At 46.6% G+C, this 19,509-nt stretch overlaps 1 protein-coding gene across 1 annotated transcript in view; it reads right to left on the reverse strand.

Moving 5' to 3' along the window:
- TLN2 (talin 2) overlaps positions 1-19,509 on the reverse strand; it is a 435,350-nt gene that overhangs the window by 345,950 nt on the left and 69,891 nt on the right. The window contains exon 2 of the mRNA XM_042941831.1: positions 16,512-16,601. The gene's annotated coding sequence lies outside the window, so the exon portion shown is untranslated. The remainder of the gene's footprint in view (positions 1-16,511; positions 16,602-19,509) is intronic.

Consider the following 19,509-nt stretch of genomic DNA (forward strand, 5'->3'; position numbering starts at 1 on the left):
CGAATCTTAGAATATGGGGTCACCTGACATCTCATCTCAGCTGTATAGGTGGTTGTGAGGTATAACCAAGCTCCATGAGCCATAGCCAAGTGGGCATTCTGAGAATTTGGTCACCCAGCTCATCTCCGAGCCCAACCAATGAGCCCGTCCTCTCTATAGACAGACAAAGCCAGCAGCTGTGGAAGATATATGGGGGAAACGAGTCAGGAATAAGACAGCCAGCCAAGCTGGCCACACTGCTCAACTCAGTCATGGTGATGCCTGGACACAGCTTCCACGGGCTGACAACTGTAGGCGAATCCATCCTGACCCTTTTTATCCATTTAACTGCCTCCCAAACCCAGTGCTTAGATTGTTATCACTGTTGGTTTAGCTTCATAAAACATCAAGAAGAAAAGCAGATTTTTTTTTTTTTTTTTTTTTTTTGCCTAGAAATTACAGATAAGGGGTCATCCATGATGAAAGACTGGAAAGCCAAAAAGCAAACATGCAATTAACCAGCCCGAAGCCTCCAGGCTCCAATCTTGAAAGGGCTCCCCAGCCACACCCCACCTTGCTGCAAAGTACAATTTTGTTAATAAAAGGGATCAAGCGGAATGTGGTCCTTCAGGGCTTTCTCACATGAAGTTGCTTCTGCAAAATGAAGAGTCATCATAGTTTAGCCTCTCGAGGTAGAGTAAGGTGATAAAGCTGAGCCCATTTGAAACACCATTATTATATCCACTCTCCATTTAACAAGGCACTTCAGATTCTGGTCCATGTATTCAGCCTCTTGCTCTCAATTTCTACTCATCTCATTAAAAGTTATATACCCTAATCCCCCTCTCTTTCTTGTTTATCCTGGCAGAGGGCAGGAAAATTTTCAACGGGGAGATCTCACTTTATCCCTCAACTTGGAAATACCTTTTCCCATAAGAAGCTTTCCTAAGACTGGTCTCAAAAGTGCTACATGCAAGGTCAACAGGCAGGGCCGTGTTCTGCTCCTTTTTCATGAATGCTCTGGGGACAAAGATCCAAAGCTTTTTTTAATTTTAAAGAGAGAGAACACACAGGCAGGGGAGAGGGAGAATCCCAAGCAGTCTCGAGCTGCACGAGGGGCTCGATCTCCCGACCCTAGGATCATGACCGGAGCCAAAATCAAGAGATGGATGCTCAACTGACTGAGCCGCTTAGGCAACCCTCCAAAGCTTTCCTAACTACGTATGTGCATTCCAGGAGGAAAAAAAAAAAAAAAAAAAGGCAGGAGCAGCTTGTAATTCCTACCACGTGCCACAACGTATCACATTCATCTCTATTCTTAGGGTCCTAGGAGGGTAATTGTATAAAGAAATGAAAGACTAGATAAATGACTGGAAATAACAGGATGAACAACATCCTGTCTTCCAGGAGTTCAGTTGTCGAGCTGGGAGACTGAGAAGGCAGCACACATTACAATCGGAAGTGCAATGAAAAACATCCAGGCTCAGAAGCCCAGTTGCACAGCTGGGAGGTGGTGAAATCGGCCTTTGGACTCCAGTCTTCTTGGTTCACATCAGCACCATCTCCCCTACTCCACTGACTTCTCGGTATTAGATGTGAACAGCTTACGGGAACAGAGAGGGAGGAGGGCTAAGCTGGGGGCAGGGTGCCCTGGAACAGCGTCAGGAGGGGGCAGCATCTGAGCCACGTTTGGAGGATGAGCTGAAATGACAGGCTCTCAGGGGCCCCACATCACTTGTTCAGCTGTCAGAGAGCATCTGCTCACAAGCGACTCCCCACTTACCAGTAATGAACAAGCATGGGGGTGGGGAGGGGGGTACCAAGCAGGATCTTTTCAAAGGATTGTCTTCTTTCCTTCTTCCTTTTACAACAATATCCTTAACTGCTAAGCCTGGGAAGGAAGAGACAAAAGCCTAAGCTATACAAGAAATATGCATAGTTTTCTTTTTTCCAACTTAAAAAGTAGGCAGTAGGGATAAGCAGAAGTTACTGATAATTTTATCATGTCTATGGAAACAAGATTCTTGAAATGAAGAATCATCCAGAAAATCCCCCATGGGGCCTGAACTTCTGCCATGTAATGATTTTTTCCTTCTTTAGGGAATAAAGGTTAACAAAGCGTAGCCTTTTTTCTAAATAAGGTCACACAGTCCTTTCCCGGTCAGATATCTGCTCTGAGAATTAACATGTACAAATCCCCTGCTTGAATGGACATCTACCTAATCTACTTCTGGAAAGGCTCATGCTTTTGTTTAAAACCCCCCAAGACCTGCCAGCTGAGATCCAGCCTGAAGCAGACATTGTAATTAATTTTCTCCAAGGGCCCACATACAACCTCGGCCCTGGGCAAAGTCAGCCCTGAGCAAAGGACTATGGGGCCAGGGTGCCCCCTTGGCTGTGCTCCCCCCACCAAAACTGCAAGGGAACATACCAGCTCAGGGGTCTTGGAAGTCTTGGGATAATTCAAGATGCTAAAAGCAGGAGGAGGAAACTGCACATGACACCCTCTTGGCATTTCTCCTGTCCTTTGGCCCCAATTTTGGTTCTTGGAAATAAGGGAATCCCAGCATCATCCAGAGAGTAGAGAGGGTACATCCCTGATTTAGATATAACAACCACCTTCCTCATCAGGATCCTCCCTTCTTTTAGACATGGACATTCAGTGTCTACCTTACATTAGACTTTGCCAGTCCTGTGTTGGACCAGATTATGTGGAGAATAAAAGGGGCAGTGGTCACACGGATCTGGGTTACCTTTTTGTAAGGCATGCCCAGAACAGAGTCACTCCTGACAATAACCTGCTCAAACCCTGCTACAGTCATAAAAATCATAGAAAGGCAGGATACGGGAGAGGAAGATAGTAACTTACTGCCTGAGTATTAAGAGCCAGGCACGGTGCTGGGGCCTTCACATGTATTATCTCCTTCAGTGCCCTTCTCACAACAATCCAGTAAGATGGGTAGTTACTATCGTTTCCCAACTGAGCAAACAAGTTCAAGAGTTTTGTCACTGGCCTCTATTCACAAAGCCATTAGATGGTACAGGCAAGATTTGAACCCAGATCCCTATGACAACTGTCTGGCCGCATGGCTTCTGATACAATTAAACATTCTGAGATGAAAGCTTACTGTTTTGGTGAGTTACCAATGCAGCAGCTGGCCGACAGCTGTTCAGGGACCATACTTCCCAGATCATGATTTATGTCCATTATCTGGCTTTTCAACTATGAACTACAAACATCCTACTCCATGTCCCCAAGAAGGCAGAAGGGAGCCCAAATCCAATGCTAGTAAGTTATTTCCACATTCCCAGTCCTTCAACCCCTTACAAGAAAGCCACATAAACACCCCAAATTCTCCAACATAATACACTGGGAAGGTTGCCAGAACATCATCCCGGGCTCTTACACTCTTTCCAGAGCACCCCCTCAAAGTGAGGTCATTCGAGCTGTCAGAATTTATAAAGTTACCAGATTACAAGAATCCCACCCTAAAAGAAGGCAATTATTTGAATTAAGGAAAAATATAGGTACATTTTCATTTATGAATTTCATTATTTGGAAAGCATCTAGCTACGGCGGGGGGTGGAGAGGGAAATGCTCTTTAAAGAAGAATCATAAAAAGCTACTTATATATTGAAAAAAAATTTTTTTCAAACAGAAGATACCTCCCAATGGCAGGATTATAAGGTAATTTTTATTTTCTTTTGCCAATGTGAAGTTTCTATTCCATCTATAATACCATGTATTACTCACACAGTAAACCAAAATTGTCCGATACCTTTGAATAACTCAGCCTGCTCATAAAATGACTGCTAGACATTTGGTACATTATTGAAATCTATACATAATGAAAAGGAAATGAGAGGAAAACTAATTCCCTAGCAGCCCAGCCTTCTCCTTTCCCTAGTCCTCAAAGGCTAGTTATTTGCTTACTTTTCCCTAATGAAATGAGGCTTCATTCAGCTTCAAGTACATTCCTCAGTAAGGCAAAGAACAGAGGAAATGCCCTTCACTGATGAGGACACCTCTACCAGAACGTTGTAGTGAGGTGTGGTTCCCACTGTCCTTAAGCCACAGAGTTAGAGCAGAGGATGGTAATGACCCCAAAGAAGTCTGAAAAGAATCTGCGTGTTGGACAATCAGCAACTTCAACCCATCCGTTATGGGGCCACTGTTCTTCCTGCTTTATCTCAGACTCTGGACTGCTCCGTGTGGCATCCATTCATCACAGAACCAATTATACTAACTCTACTATCTATATTCTTGATACTCTGGCACTTGAAAGCCTTATAGACCTGGAGAGAGACTACCCCTCCCAGGGCTAGCTAATTCTTAGAGACAGCAAAGGTCTCAGCCAGGACAATGCGTTTCATATACAACTCAACCAATCGAGAGTCTATACCCACCCCACCCCACCCCCAGCAGCCTCTTTATCCAACTGTCAAGCACCAAGCCTCACTTCCCCTGCCCTAAGTCATGCCAGGGCCAGGCACCACGGACATCATCTCTATGGGCAAAGCCCACTGGGATTATCCCAACCAGCCAGTCCTCAACTCTTGGCCCCGGCCTTGCCTTTCCTGTGGAAGCCCCAATAAAAGTGCTGCCCAAGGCCTTCTCCTCACTCCTATTTTCTACCTCCTGGCTACCCTGATGCTTCCTCAGCAGTGTGCTCGCCCCTCATCCCAACCCCACCTTGGGAAACAGAAGCAATAAAAACCATCCTTCAATGGCATGGGCCTCTCCCTATTGCCTATTTTCTGTAGTTTATGTCCTGGGCACCTAACAGCCAATGACCCTGAGCAACCAGAGAACACTTTCAAGCACTAAGCCAACGCCCATCACCAGGCCCATGTGCATGAAGTCACAGGCGGGCGATCGCTCTAGGCCAAAATCAACTTGATTATTGGATAGATCCCGGAAATTTTATATCCTGCCTGAAGCCCCGGTACTATCTCAACGGCACAATTACAGGGATTCCAGCCAGAGGCAGACTCAGAGATGGTCAAATGAGATGGGACATGTCAGAGGGCAACAACCCGGGTCTCCTGACAAACAGCTACTACTGGGACCCACCAGAGAATTTTGAGTCACAAGGAAAAGGCCAATGATATTATCTCTTACTTCTTCAAGTATCAGAGCACATAAATATACTTCAGACATTTCCAAGAAAAACAGTTTTGCCTGTTATGGCAAGGGGGTGGGGGCAGGGGTGGGGCAGGGGGAAGAGACTTCAATCATTTGGAACATTTGCTCATTCTCAATTCCTTCTTCCTGTAAGACACCAAAATAAAAGGGGCACCACTGCATTGTCATCAGGTTACTTTCCATTTAGCCTAGATCTTCTCAATGCCTTTTTTTTTTTTTTTTTTTTTCATTTCCTGAACATCTTACTCCTATTCCATCAACCTCAGCTTCCCTTCCCACACCTTCCCCAACACCCACTCCCCACCCAGGACCAGCACCAAGGGCATACCTACTTAGTCTTTCTGTATTAGGCCCAGAAGACTGGACATTAAAAAAAAAAAAAAAAAAAGGGTGGCAAGCACTTGACCTAAGTCCCCTCTTCATGCATAACTCTCAAAGTAGAAAAGCAAATGACATACCCGTGTCTTTAAAAATTAAGAACACGCACAGCCCTGAGAAGCACTTTGTGATGCCAAAGCACAGGATAAGGAACTAAATTATTAACTTCCTTTTGTGGAAGATGGAGTGTCTCTACATCTAGTTTTCCTAAGGCTGCCTACAATTTTTACTCTAATTCAGGCTCAAGCACCACCTCTGGGAATCTATGCCCAGGCATATTTCATTTTCCAAGCAGCTGTCTTCGGTATGTGCTAAAGGTCCACTGTCACTGCTGATTCTTCTGAGGACATGGGCAAATGTGTCCCAAGTCACGCAGAGATAACCCCCGCAAATAAGCACAGGCGTTACAACTTCCCAGGTCTATAAAAAAAAAAAAAAAAATTGAGAAACAAATCAATCCATAAATCAAGCCATAATAATGGCCTCTTTCATTTAAAACCCCCACCTCAAGGATACTACCCAAGTCCTACTCCTTTATGTGCTCCCACTTTTTTTTTTCTAGCAGTGTACTAAGATAGTCGGGATATACTGTTGCTCAGGAGTATTTTTGATCATTTATATTGATCTACTAGATTTATAGAAAGTACCATTTTCCCTATTAATCCTCAAGTGGATTGCATGCAGTCATTTTGTTTGTTTCTGTAGTAACCAGAGGGAACAACAGATGGAGAGAGGTCAACCAGGTCAAATGTCCAACAGATGATGGTCCAACATAACAACAGTTGAACTGGAACAAGTTTGCGAAGCACTAATCCAGGGTGAGACTGGTCAAAATCAAAGTGGAAGTTTCCAGAGCTCTGAGAAGCACATACTTTCCACGTGGGCAGCCTCCAGCATCTTGAAAATCGCATTTATAAGCAATCCCATCATCAGTGGAAGGGCAACAACCATCATGGGTCTTACCAGCCTGAAATGCCAGCAACATACAAGCTGACCCAGCCTCATCAGGCCAACCTGGAGTCCATGTCTCATGACAAGAGAGCCACAGGAAAGAAACACAGTGGCTGCTGCATCTGGACCGTCACCGTTAGCATTTGCAGACCGGTCAAGCGTGCGAAAGGAAGAGAGCCCGTGTCCTCATCTCTCTTCCACTCCTAGGTAATCCGGAGGCAGCCAGCACAATCAGATGCAGTCAAAGGGAACGCACTGTTCACACCTCTGCGATGGTGCTTACCCTTGGCACAAGAGCAGAGGTCATGTCGTTCCAACCCCAGGCAAGTTCTTCCTCACAATGAGCTGCAGGCTCAGAAGACATCAGCCTTTCTAACTATATTCAAGAACACACCTTGCAGGGAACAAGAGTGTCCACTTCAGGAAAATCCCTTGTGCCAAAAGCACTTGCAAAGTAGACACAGTTTTAAAGAAGGTCCCCTTTAAATGCCCAGCCTCAAACACTCAGCTCCTCTAGAACCCACAGATCCAATACACGAGATCACCACCATATTAACCACAGGAACAAAGCTAACATGGTCGTCTCGGGACAAAATGACATCGCGTGCCTCCCAATGTGATACACTAAGAGGCAAAGCCTCATTTACATAGCATTCCTGACAAAAATACATTTAACCATGAGAAATCAAATGAGGAATTCTACAAACTCAAACTGCTAAAAAATAATTGGCCCACGATATTTAAAAATGTCCTTATCGTATAAGGAAGAAAAAAAAAGGGCAGAGCAACTGTTCCCAACAACGAAACTATAGAGACATTAAACTGCACACAGTTTGCAGAATCCTGGGTTGAACCCTAGGTTAGGGGCAAGAATTTCTATGAAGGACATTACCGTGACAAGCGGCAAAATTTGAAATCAACTATATATTCAGTAATAGTAGACTAATGTTCTAGGTCTGGTTTTTACAAATTGAATGGGTTATAAAAAGAAAGACTCTGGGATGCCTGGGTGGCTCAGGTGATTGAGCATCGACTCTTGATTTTGGCTCAGGCCAGGATCTCAGGATTGTGAGATAGGGCCTGCATGAGGCTGCACGCTGAGCATGCCCCGCCTCTGTCCCTCCCCCACTCAGCATGCTCTCTGTCTTGCTCTCTAACATAGTCTTTTAGTAAAGAAAGGTTCTCGTTACTAGGGAAAACATTTAGAAGCGACGCATTAGGATGTAATTTTCAAATGGCTCAGAAAACACAAGTGATGAAGAGAATGATCAAGCAAAGGTTGTAAGATTTTTGTACCTGATCACTTACATTTTGGCTCTGTGGGAGTTCTTTGTATTGCTCTTGCAACTTTTCTCTAAGTCTGAAGTTATTTCAAAATACAGTCTTTCAACACAACACAAATTCAAGTGCAAAACGTTTCCACAGTAACGTCAGTCAAATAAGGCAAGCCCCCCTCCCCATACTACACTTCTGTGTCACCATCTACTCACCCAACAGAACCAAGGGACTATGCCCTTCCTCCATCTCCAAGCCAATGGACACCTGGCTCAAGCTCAGCCATTTAGATTGGTCTCCTAGCAATTAGAAATTGAGATACAAGGACTGAGCCAGGAAGCTGTGAGGTAGTGAACAAAACAGAGAGCTTCAAGTGTGCTGTCTCCATAGGAAGTGTAGGCAGGAGAGCTGATCTGGTTTTGTTAAGCAGAGAAGGGCTGGAACCATACAGAAATACCTGAGAGCTGCTTCTCAGAGAGCAAGCACAATTAAACATACATGGGCAGGGGGAGGGGAGTCCCCAGTGTGCTCTTCCCAAGTACATAGCAAATGCTCAAAAAAGGTTAGCTTCAATACATACCTTCTGGACACCACTTCATTCAAGCTAGCTCACTTGTGTCTGTGCCTTGGCACAAGAAGCTTTGACAACAGACCCCCATCGGTGCAATGGCATCAGAGTCCCCCTCAACTACTCTACCACAGGGCAGAACTCAGACTGCAGCCACTCACCCCAACCCCATGCTTCTGCCCCCCTCTCTCCATGGGAAAGGAGGGCTCTTTTTTTTTTCCTCTGGCCCACAGCCTCTTATCCTGGGACAAACAGGCTGTAACAAAGGGTACAGCCTGAGACAGAAACCATTCCACCTCCACAGGTTATCACACAGGGCAGCCAACAACAGGAAGGACAAGACTAGGGCCCTGATCAGTCACAACACATAGATCCTTGAACCTGTTTCAGCAACTAACCTCCCCGCAAGCCTAGGAACCACCACATAACCTCACCTGCGGGGCCTGTGACAATGTTACATTCCATGGCAAAATGGACTTTGCAGATATGCTTAAGGAGCTGGAGATTTTCCTGGAGTATCCAGGTGGTCTCAAGGGAATGCAGAAGGTCCTCAAAAGCTGAGAATGTTTCCCAGCTGTGGCCCCAGAGAGATACAATGGAGCTCGATGTGAAAATGGAACAATAGGGTCACCAGCCAAGGCAAGCAGTTGTCCTTTAGAAGCTAGAAGAGGCAAAGAAATGGCTTCTCCCCTACAGCCGCTAGAAGGACAACAGCTTTGCCCATACCTTAACATTAGCCCAGTGAGATGCCCCTAATTCTACAGATTAGAAATCTAATACATCTGTGGTCATCTGTGATAGCAGCAGTAGAAAACGGATATAGACCTTATTCCGTCACCTGGACATGAATCAATTTTCATCCTTTCTGAGAATTGGGCGTAATGACACCTAGAGACCACCTTTTAACTTCCCAGAGCCACCTGGGGCACCCCCAGAAAAAAACCTGGCACTTCAACCCAACTGTCTCTAAAGGTAATTTACAAAACGAAGTATCAGACTGAACTTACTTTGTATCATCTGCCACTATATTGTACAATGTTTTGCCACCAGAGTTCTTTTCTCAGTAATAAAAATAAATTATGTCCCAAGTTGCTAACTGGCAGATCCCAGTGGCCTAGGGCGCCGGCATCCAAGTTGCTCCACACTTCATCAGAAAACTCTCCCCACCGCCCGCCCCCCACCCCCACTCCCACCCTGGAGGGCTTGGGCGCTGCCTCTGATCCCAAAGTGAAATCACCGTGGACTCCTTCCAGATTTCTGAGTCATCCTCGCCATTACAGGTCCAAGCAGCAGCAGCTGGACTGCAAACTCAAAACAGCCAAGCCCAAACTCAGCCCTGGAAATTCAGCTCCTGCACCAAGGTCATGGTCCCTCCTTCCTCCCACCTCATTACTTTCCCTAGCATCTTCTCCATTCAACTGCCCTTTGGTCTCATGGGAGCCGCACAGCTGGTCGCACGAAACGCTGCCAAATGTAATCCCTGGAGGCAGCGATGCACTCGGGCTCTATTTAAGTGACTGCCTCCGCTCGCAGAAGGGCGTTCGAGGGCATGGTTCTATCACTGAAATATTTCTATTGAAGAAAACATCTGGGGGAGACAGCTACTGTCCTGACGACTACGTGATCTCATTAAGAAGGCTGGTGCCAAGTCTTGTGGCCATGGTCAAGATGGTTTTCTTAGAGGGGTGCCCGAGTGGCTCAGTCAATTAAGCATCCAACTTTGGCTCAGGTCATGATTTCACGGTTCGTGGGTTCGAGTCCCTCGTCCGGCTCTGTGCTGACAGCTCAGAGCCCGGGGCCTGCTTCAGATTCTGCGTCTCCCTCTCTCTCTGCTCCTCCCCTGCTTGTGCTCTGTCTCTTTCTCTCTCAAAAATAAACATAAAAAAAATAAAAATAAACTTTTAAAAAAAGACGATTTTCTTAGAGCTGAGACTGGTTGGGCTTCCACTTTGTCATTCAATCATCAACTGTGTGGAGAGTGTGCCCCCAACCAGAGCCGCTCCTGCAGAAGGAGGTCAAGGCAGACCCAGGAGCAAAGAGCTTTAATTACTTTTGATGATCTTCGCTGCATCTACTCAAAACCAAAGCTGACCAGGTCAGCTGCCCAGGAGATCCATCCAGAGACAGAGAATATCACTTTTAAAGGGAAGAGCCTAGGGGCGCCTGGGTGGCTCAGTTGGTTGAGCATCCGGCTTCGGCTCAGGTCATGATCTAACGGTTGGTGAGTTCGAGCCTCACGTCAAGCCCTGTGCCGACAGCTCAGAGCCTGGAGCCTGCTGTGGATTCTAGGTCTCTCTCTCTGCCCCCCTCTCCTGCTCGTGCTCTTCCCTATCTCTCAAAAGTAAATAAAAATTAAAAAAAAAAAATTTTAAAGGGAAGAGCCTATTTACAACAGCAAAGGCTTGCCCTAGAAGTGGTTCTGGCCCCAAAGACATCTGTTGGAAGCACCCAGTATGGCCGCTGTACAGAGCAAACAGCCTGTTTTAGGGTGGGCAGGCCAGCAAAACTCACCCCACGGGGAATTTTATCAGCCTTTTATCATCCTGTCATCATCCACCACTGTTCAACAGGAGATCTGACTCAGATGCCTGCTGACTTGCAGAGAGAGACCATGACTCGACCCTGAAGAAATGTGCTTCTGACAAGTGTCAGTAATTCTGGGTGCCTGGGAGACCCCAGCCAGAGACAGCTCAGCACGGACCCAGCAAGCTTGTCAACAAACTTCCCTCTGATCAACAACAGAGGCAGAGGAATTGAACAAGGGAGAGAGGGCAAGGCTGCCACGGGCAGCAAGGAGCAACCTCCAGCCGGACCCACATCTTTCCTCCCTGACCCAGACATGAAAAACCACTCAACACCAATGGGTATGAATGAAAAGTGGTGGGATGCAGAGAAAAGGAGTCATCAGGGAGGCCCGCCAAGTTCAGGGGGCCTGTGTGATGAGGTCTTCAACTGCAAAACCAGCGAAGACATCTTGGCAAGCCCCGCTGGTTCGAGACTTGGAAGCGCTATGAGCTCCCAGATCTGGCACAGTCATGGTTTGTTTGTCGGGTTGGTTTTTTGGAAGGCTTGTTGTAGGTTTTTGGCTTTTAACAGCATAACAACTTTTCAAGATGAACTTTCTGTGGTGGTGAGGGCCTTCACACAGTTGTTAGGGATATAAATTAAATCCTCTTTTGAAAGGTGAACTTTTAAAAGGTGTCTTTTGACTTGGAAATCCTACAGAAATGCCCCTCTGGTCTCCAAGTATGTGTTACAAAAATGTTGGTTGCAATATTACCGAGTAAATAAATGGGGAGAGGGAAGGCAAGAAGCCCAGCCAGCAGCAGGAGAATGAAACGACACAGAACACCTTTTCATGTAAAAAATATTTAACAATTAACAGATTTACATTAACAGGCCATCAAGGTCTATGACACATCAATTCTTAAAATATGTTATGCAAAACATTATACTGTATTTTTTGGCTTAAAAAATGCTTTCTCACAAAGGGCCATGAGGACTTCACGTGCAGTCCTGATGCCACCTGGAAAATTTTTTTCCTTCTCTCAAAAAGCAGCGAGTTAATACCATTTGTTGTTTTTGAAACCAGCAAGAGCTCTGCCTGCAAGGAGGGAGAGGTAAAAACTGGATGAGTCTTTATGTTAATTAGAAATCATTGCTTTTTTAGGCCTTCTTCAATAGGGAGAAACATGCATTGGAGGGTCCAAATGAGAACAAGAATGGTGACCAGAGGTCACCATGGACCCACGATTTCAGACAAGGTAATAAAATGGTACTAAAAGCAAACCTCTGTTTGCTGGAATGGGGGTACCCATGGGCACTCAGCCATGGAAGGCTGTGCCCCCTCCCAACCCCAAATGCCCTTTAAGCAATGCTGATTGTAGGGTTGGGACAGTGTCATGACTGACATGGACAGAATCTGGTCTTGAAGCAGAGGCAGGAAGTATATTAGTATCTGAGTACTATTTAGCACTACATTTGGATTGGGGGGGGGGGGAGCCTGTATCTCTGTCCCCTAAAAAAAAAGGGGGGGGGAGGGGCGCCTGGGTGGTTCAGTTGGTTAGGTGTCCAACTTCAGCTCAGGTCGTGATTTCACGGTTCATGGGTTCGAGCCCTGTGTTGGGCTCTGTGATGACAGCCTGGAGTCTGCTTTGGGGATTCTGTGTCTCCCTCTCTCTCTGCCCCTCCCCCACTCATTCTCTCTCAAAAATAAATAAACATAAAAAAAAAAAAAAGTACAGTCTGGTACTAATAAGGTGATAGGTCCCAAGTCCGGCATCAACACAGGCCCAAAAGGCTACAATACTTCACACAAGTTACCAATATGAGGAATATCAATATGGAGGATCAGTAGGTCCCTTAGACAGCTTTCCTTTTCTTCTTTTAAAATAACAGGTTGTCCTGGGCACCCCGGTAGCTCAGTCAGTTAAGCGTCCACTTTCAACTCAGGTCATGATCTCCTAAGTTCGTGAGTTCGAGCCCCTCATTGGACTCTGTGCTAACAGCTCAGAGCCTGGAGCCTGCTTCGGATTCTGGGTCTCCCTCTCTCTCTGCCCCTCCCCTGTGCATGCACGCTCGCTTGCTCTCTCTCTCACTGTAAAATAAATGATTAAATTTTTTTAGATAATAAAATAAGTTGTAAATTACTTTCATAACTCTGTAAAGTAAAAGGAAATTAAAAAAAAAATGCAGGGGCGCCTGGGTGGCTCAGTCGGTTGAGTGTCCGACTTCGGCTCAATGATGATCTCACGGTTGGTGAGTTTGAGCCCCGCGTCAGGCTCTGCGCTGACAGCTCAGAGCCTGGAGCTGCTTTGGATTCTATGTCTCCCTCTCTCTCTGTCCCTCCCCAACTCGTGCTCTGTCTCTGTCAAAAATAAACATTAAAAATTTTTTAACAAAATACAGACCCGTTAGAGGGAACGGTGTTGGAAATACTCATCCAACATCTTCCACCCATTGTGCTCTCTCCCATTACCACAAATACTTGAAGACCCCAGAGTGTACTTGTGTCCCAAGTACACAAAAGGCAAGGAAACACCTACCGTTGTGTGGACTTGTGAAAGCTTATCATTACCAGAGACCAGTGTGACCAGTGTTCCCACTCCAGTGTTTGCTTGGGGATTCATCAGCAGCACTGATTAATTCACTGCTCTTCACATAGGTTACTTTAGATAAGCAAAGGGAAGAAGGAAATTACTTTGTTGGGTTCATTTAACAAATGTTTTTGGAGCTCAAGGCTCAGTGCTGAGCCCTGGGACCCAAGGATGGATGAAGCATAATCCCTGTTCTCAAAGGGTTCATTTCTACCAAGCAACTGGCCTCCAACACAAGAGCTCAGCTGGAGGAAATGCAGCCAGACACAGGTGGAAAAGGACACTTCAGCCAGCCCTCGAGTGAGCAACCGTGATATGTGGACAGTACTCTAAGTGCATCATGTCTCTAACAACTCTGTCAGGTCAAAGTCCTCTCCATCCTTCTGCTGTTGAGGAAACAGACCCAGAAAACAGAAGCTACTTGCTCATCATTGGTGCCTGCGTGAAAATCCACAGCCCAGGCAAACACCCAAGGGCCAAGGTTATCACATCACTGAGCCGGGGGTGGGGATCCCATCTCCCGGTCGCAGGAGCCCTGACTCCAGGTGGAAAAGCAACCATGATTCCCCAAAACCGGAGAAGCGAAAAGGAGCTGTTTTCGAGATCCCCTTCCCTCCCTTCCTGGGTAGGCCCACTCCACACCACAGAGGGCAAGTATTTGTGTGGGTTGAGGAACAGTTTGTAAAACCATCTTAACAGCACTGTTCCCACCATTGTCCAGACCAGGAGTCCCCCCTGGCCACAGAAGCCTAGCTCTGTAGGTTCAACTGAATTCTACATTTGATGGGTACACAGGAGTAAATACTTGAGGCCAAAGCAAAGGAGACTAACTGAAACCTGAAAACGCATCAAGCACTGCAATTGTATACGAGATCCACGACAGACCAAATAACCCTCTGCAAAGTAAAGCTCCCTGGAGATTGTCTCTGATGCACAAATGCCACAAAATGGCCAGAAAATGGTCTTGAGAACACATAAATCGACCTGACCCCTTGCCCTCTCCCTTCCAGCCATGAGCCATGGATGACTAGGAAGTAGCAGGGGCTCTGGGGACCCCCGGCAGCCATCAGTCCCCCTGGGTAGCTGGCCCCAAGAAGGCAGGCTGAGGCTGGCAGCGGGGGGGGGGGGGGGGGGGCAAGAAGTGGCATCGGAAAGTAATACACAACTCACTCTGCCCTGCCCGTTGCTGCCTCACTTCATTGACCAAGCTCCTACCCTGACTCAAAGGGCTTTGGAGTGCCTACAGAAGCAATATCTTACCATTGACATGCAGGGAAAGGCCACATCCAGGGGTGTGAGAGAAAGATGGAAGCCAACACAAATCAGCAGCAACCCCTTGGTGGTACCAGCCATAAAATCCCATTTTTAGTGGGGATTCAGGTGGCAAAGACCAGAGGAGGAAGAGCTCAGCATGACGTCTGACAGAGGAGGCTGGACCCCAAATGCACCTGCTGTGTGAGCCAGTGATTTCCTTTATCCCAGCCTCGGTCTTGCCCTCTATAAAATGGTGACTGCCTACCTCATGGGCAGGAGGGAGGGCTGAGACACAAGACCACATGCCAGGCGCTTAGCCAGGCACCCGGTACACCTTGAATACTCCTTAAATGTCTGTTGAAAGTGCTCATCACTCAAGCGGTATATCAACATGGCTTCTCGGGAAGACTCAACACTACCTGCGAAAATCTTGACTGCAGCGGTGCTGATCCGGCCACGACGCAGCAGGGTCTCACGCCAACAACCACGGGGCCAGCCCATTGCCGGGACTCAAGACACCTACTTTGGTAGCAGCGACCTGAACCCCTCCAGCCACCCCTCTCACAGCCTCTTTGCCTGCTTGGAGGTTTCACACAGCTGCCAACACGGTCTCTCTCAACACCCCACTTGGGATCCAGGGTGGTGGCCCTGTCGATATGGCCTCTGCTCTTGAAAAACACCCTCTTGATTTCCAGAAATGCTGACTTACAGAGAGGGCACACTGCACAGAGACCCCACAGGATTTCAATGCACAAATTTGAGAAGCACGGCATTTCGGAGGTCACTGACAAAACCACAAGTTAGGATGATAATGAGATAGGGGCACATGGACACAGGTGAGGTAAGAGGCTCCCGTACTTTTCAGCCGGGCTCCTGTTTCAGTACACTCAGCCTCACGCAGCTGAGGGAGACAGACTGGCCAGACAAAATTCCATCAGTTCTCTGGGGGCTTGACAGACACACCTCTCGAGGCGTTCCCCAAGAGTCACGCTCAAAGCCAAGTGTCCCATGCTTCACGAACCTCAGACCTTACTTCTCCAAGCGTGATCTATACAACAATAGCATTGGCATCATTTGGAACTTGCTAGAAATGCAAAATTTCAGGCCCCACCCAGAACCACCCAGTCAGGAATCTGCATTTTAACTGGATCCCCAGGAGACACGGCTGTATTCAGAACAGAACGATCTATCCACTTAGGGTTGTGACACTGAAGTTTTCACCTCGTCTTTTTCTTCCTTCATAGAAGTGCCAGGACAGCAGACTGTGCCTACCTCAGCCACCAGCACCTCCTAGATACTCAAATATTCGTTGCATGAACAAACATATGAACGGGTGGTCTATCAAGTAACTGAAGAGACCAATGCTGTTGTTAAGTGCAAAGAAAAAGGCAGACAGGGGTCCAAGAGAAAAAGACAAAGAGAATGTGGAGGGAGGGGGTCTTTAAGTGAGTCAAATAAGGCCTCTCTAAAAGGGAGGGCGATGTGAGGATCAAACATGACAGAGAAGGGGGGAACATCTGGGCCAAGAGGAGGTCAGGCAGAGGGCCACCACCTGCATTTGCCCCCCCCCCCCCCCAAGAATCTGTTCCTGTAGGTAAGTAAAGATGCACTGTCAACATTTGCCCTGGTGGTACAACCAAGAAGCTCCAAGGAGGCAAATACAGAAGGGCCGTGACCTCTACGATGGTTGGGGGCAGAAAGGTTGTGCCTGTGGTCACCACTGCCGTTTCCAAGGCTCCTGGAGTTGAGTGTCAGAAAGCCCGGCAGCCGTGGCTGGAGGTCGTGACTCCCGACCACCACCCTTCACCCTCCGAGTCCACGGGCCTCCAGCTACTTGCCAAGTAGAAACACGCAGGTCACTCACAGTTTTCAACAAGTTGCTCCAGGAGTTTGTGGGCAGCGAGACATCCAAGAGCCGGGGAACCCAGTCCAGATGTTACCCTACAGCAGCACGCTGGCAAAGAGGAGACAAAAGACAAAGGTCAGGCCAACGTTCTCCCAACACCGAATGACATCGATGGGGTTCAGGCTAGAAGCGGGCAGAAAAGGACAACAGGGAAGGCCAGTGGCCTCTGAGCACCATGCAGTTAGATTGCTGGCCTCCCCTCTGCCCTCCGTGTCAGGAGAGACACCACCACACCCCGATCCAATCTGCCAATCCCCCAGTGTGGAGCCGACAGACAGCTGTCACAAGTCCTAGGAGGCATTGGACCCAACCGGTCTTTACAGAAGAGAACAATCAAGACTCTAACAAGAGCTGCCTTGCCCCAAATTAGGAGCACGTAATGGCCATACTAGGAATGGAATCACAGAAACCACGTCTGGAAAGCTTAAACGTACCTGTGAATTACCTTCCTTAATAAAACTCACGTTTCTAAATGTTACTCTTATTCTGTCTGGCTCTTAACCGACAAAACGAGTCAAAACAGCCTGCATTTCCAAATCTTAACCCTTCCCCTAAATTCTGTCTCTGTAATCCCCGAAGACTTTCAACAGCCAAAATGAGACTCCTGGTTTTCTTCAAAAACAAAGTTTAAGAGAAGAAAACCTTTCACATTTGAGTACAAGGAGTCTAAAACCTTTGGTGGGTGGGTGGGTAGGGGGCGGGAAACACTGAACATCTAAAAAGTCTCAGTTTATGAGATGGAAGGAATATAGAACCCAAATGGAAGCTCTGTTCCCACACATCAGGTTTATATACCCCAGAGACCAGAAACCTCTCGGGAAATGCTCAGAGACCCTAAGTAGCAGTACTTTTCAAAAATGGGTGGCCTAAGACTGTTGTCAAAGGTCATTTTGTTAAAATGAAATTGATGATCGAAATCCCAATTCTCTAGGAAATGAGTCTTCTGAGTGTATTTTTAAATTAACCTTCGTCTAATGATATATTTAAACCATAATCATCTAAATAGCTCTTTCCCTAGGGTTTTAGTTCCGGCTGACCCCGACATGTCAATACATCCTTGGACACATCACCCCTAACTTTGCAGACATGCAGGCAACTCATCCATAAAAAGAACATGAATGGGACAAAACTCAGGTGTCCCTCAGCTACAGAACTCAAAAATTCCCTCTCATTGCTGGAACAACGCTTAAATGTACCTCACATTAAGTCAGCTTATACAAAGCATAATTACTCGCCTACTTTGAAGAAGTAAATGTCAGTCATTATGAATTTAAATTGCCCTATCTCTTAAGGAAATAACTAGGAAGTCATAATAACAATAGTTGTGTTCTGTTTCTAGGGAGTTAGCTTCAGCAGGGACCAATCTGCCCCCACCCTCACTAAATGGGTATTTGGATCCGTTTCCCCAAAGGTCCAGTATTTATAGGCCAAAGTTACGGTTTCTCCTGCATCAAGTGGAACTTAGGCAGTGAGGTCATTTGTTTTGAAACTACAGCAACCACCCCAATTTCCCCCCACCATTTAGCATTATAGTTACTCTGGGTCAAAGAAAGGAAATGCAGCTTTGAAAGAAAAGGTAAAGACTGCTAGGCCGCCGGGAACACAGTCAAGAATTCCACCCTGGACAAGCCACGGTATGACTTACTGTTCACTTCCCTTTCAACACTCAGGCACACGCAAATGTCACAAGTCCATGCAGACATACAGTTAGATCAAACCTATTTCAAAGTCTTCAACAGCTCCCGTATTCACCTAGAAAACGGAAAACAGGGGCCTGGGTGGCTCAGTCAGGTAGGCATCCGACTCTTAGTTTCAGCTCAGGTCATGATCTCATGGTTTGTGGGTTCAAGCCTCGCATCAGGCTCTGCACTGACCAGCACAGAGCCTGCTTGGAACCTCTCTCTCCCTCTTTTTCAAAATAAATAAATTTAAGAAAAAAAAAAATGGGGGCGGAGTGCGCCTGGGTGGCTCAGTCGGTTAAGCATCAGACTTTGGCTCAGATCATGGTCTTACGGTTCGTGAATTTGAAACCCGCATCAGACTCTGTGCTGACAGCTTGGAGCCTGGAGCTTGCTTCAGATTCTGTGTCTCCCTCTCTCTCTGGCCCTGCCCCACTCAAACTCTGTCTCTCGCTCTCTCAAAAATAAACCTTAAAAAAAAAATAGGTGGAACAAACAGTAACAAGAAAGAAACAAAAAACAAAACCTACCATAATGGCAACATTATTCCTTATCCTTATGGAGAGGGAGGGTCCACAAATTCCTCTGAAGTATCAGAGACTCTTTCACCCAAAAGAACACAATGCATTCAATTTCAAAGGGTTCACAAGCTCCCTGAAGTTTCTCTCTGTACGTGTGGCTGAGGACCCCTGCTGAATTAAAATGTTAGAAGGATTCCCCTTTTCTAATTCTCTCCCCCTTGTAAATGGGGGTATCAAGGACAACCTCATTTACAAAGTGATCCACAAGAGCAGGGACCATGGAGAAAACTGGCTTCTGGCGGCATTTATGGTGGGAAAGTCACACTGTGCAGCTGGCAATGCTCACAAGGGTTTCAGAGCCCTCTACATCTGTGATCCTTTGCTGAACAGTTTAGCAGGAAGCTTCCCAAAGCTACTTGTTTATGCTCGGTACTTGATTTTTCAAAACCAAGAATATAATGCACATCAAGCAACGAACACACTTATCATTAGGAACGCATACACAGGTACTAACAGTAACAAAAGTAGGAGTGATCTAAACAAAAAGTTAACATACTGATCACCTCTGAGGTGAAAGGACGTCTTGTACTATTTTGTCACACTGATTTCTTAACCTGGTTGTTGGCTTCACAGATGTTCATTTTACTCTTCAAAATGCACCTATACATTTTATATACTCTATGTATAGGTCACAAAGCAATTTGGGTAACTGGGGGTGGGGGGTCGGGGGGGAGGACTGGAGTCAGTCAATGACAA

Source organism: Panthera leo, chromosome B3 (genome assembly GCF_018350215.1).
Source record: "Panthera leo isolate Ple1 chromosome B3, P.leo_Ple1_pat1.1, whole genome shotgun sequence".
In the NCBI taxonomy this organism is placed as follows: Eukaryota; Metazoa; Chordata; class Mammalia; order Carnivora; family Felidae; genus Panthera; species Panthera leo.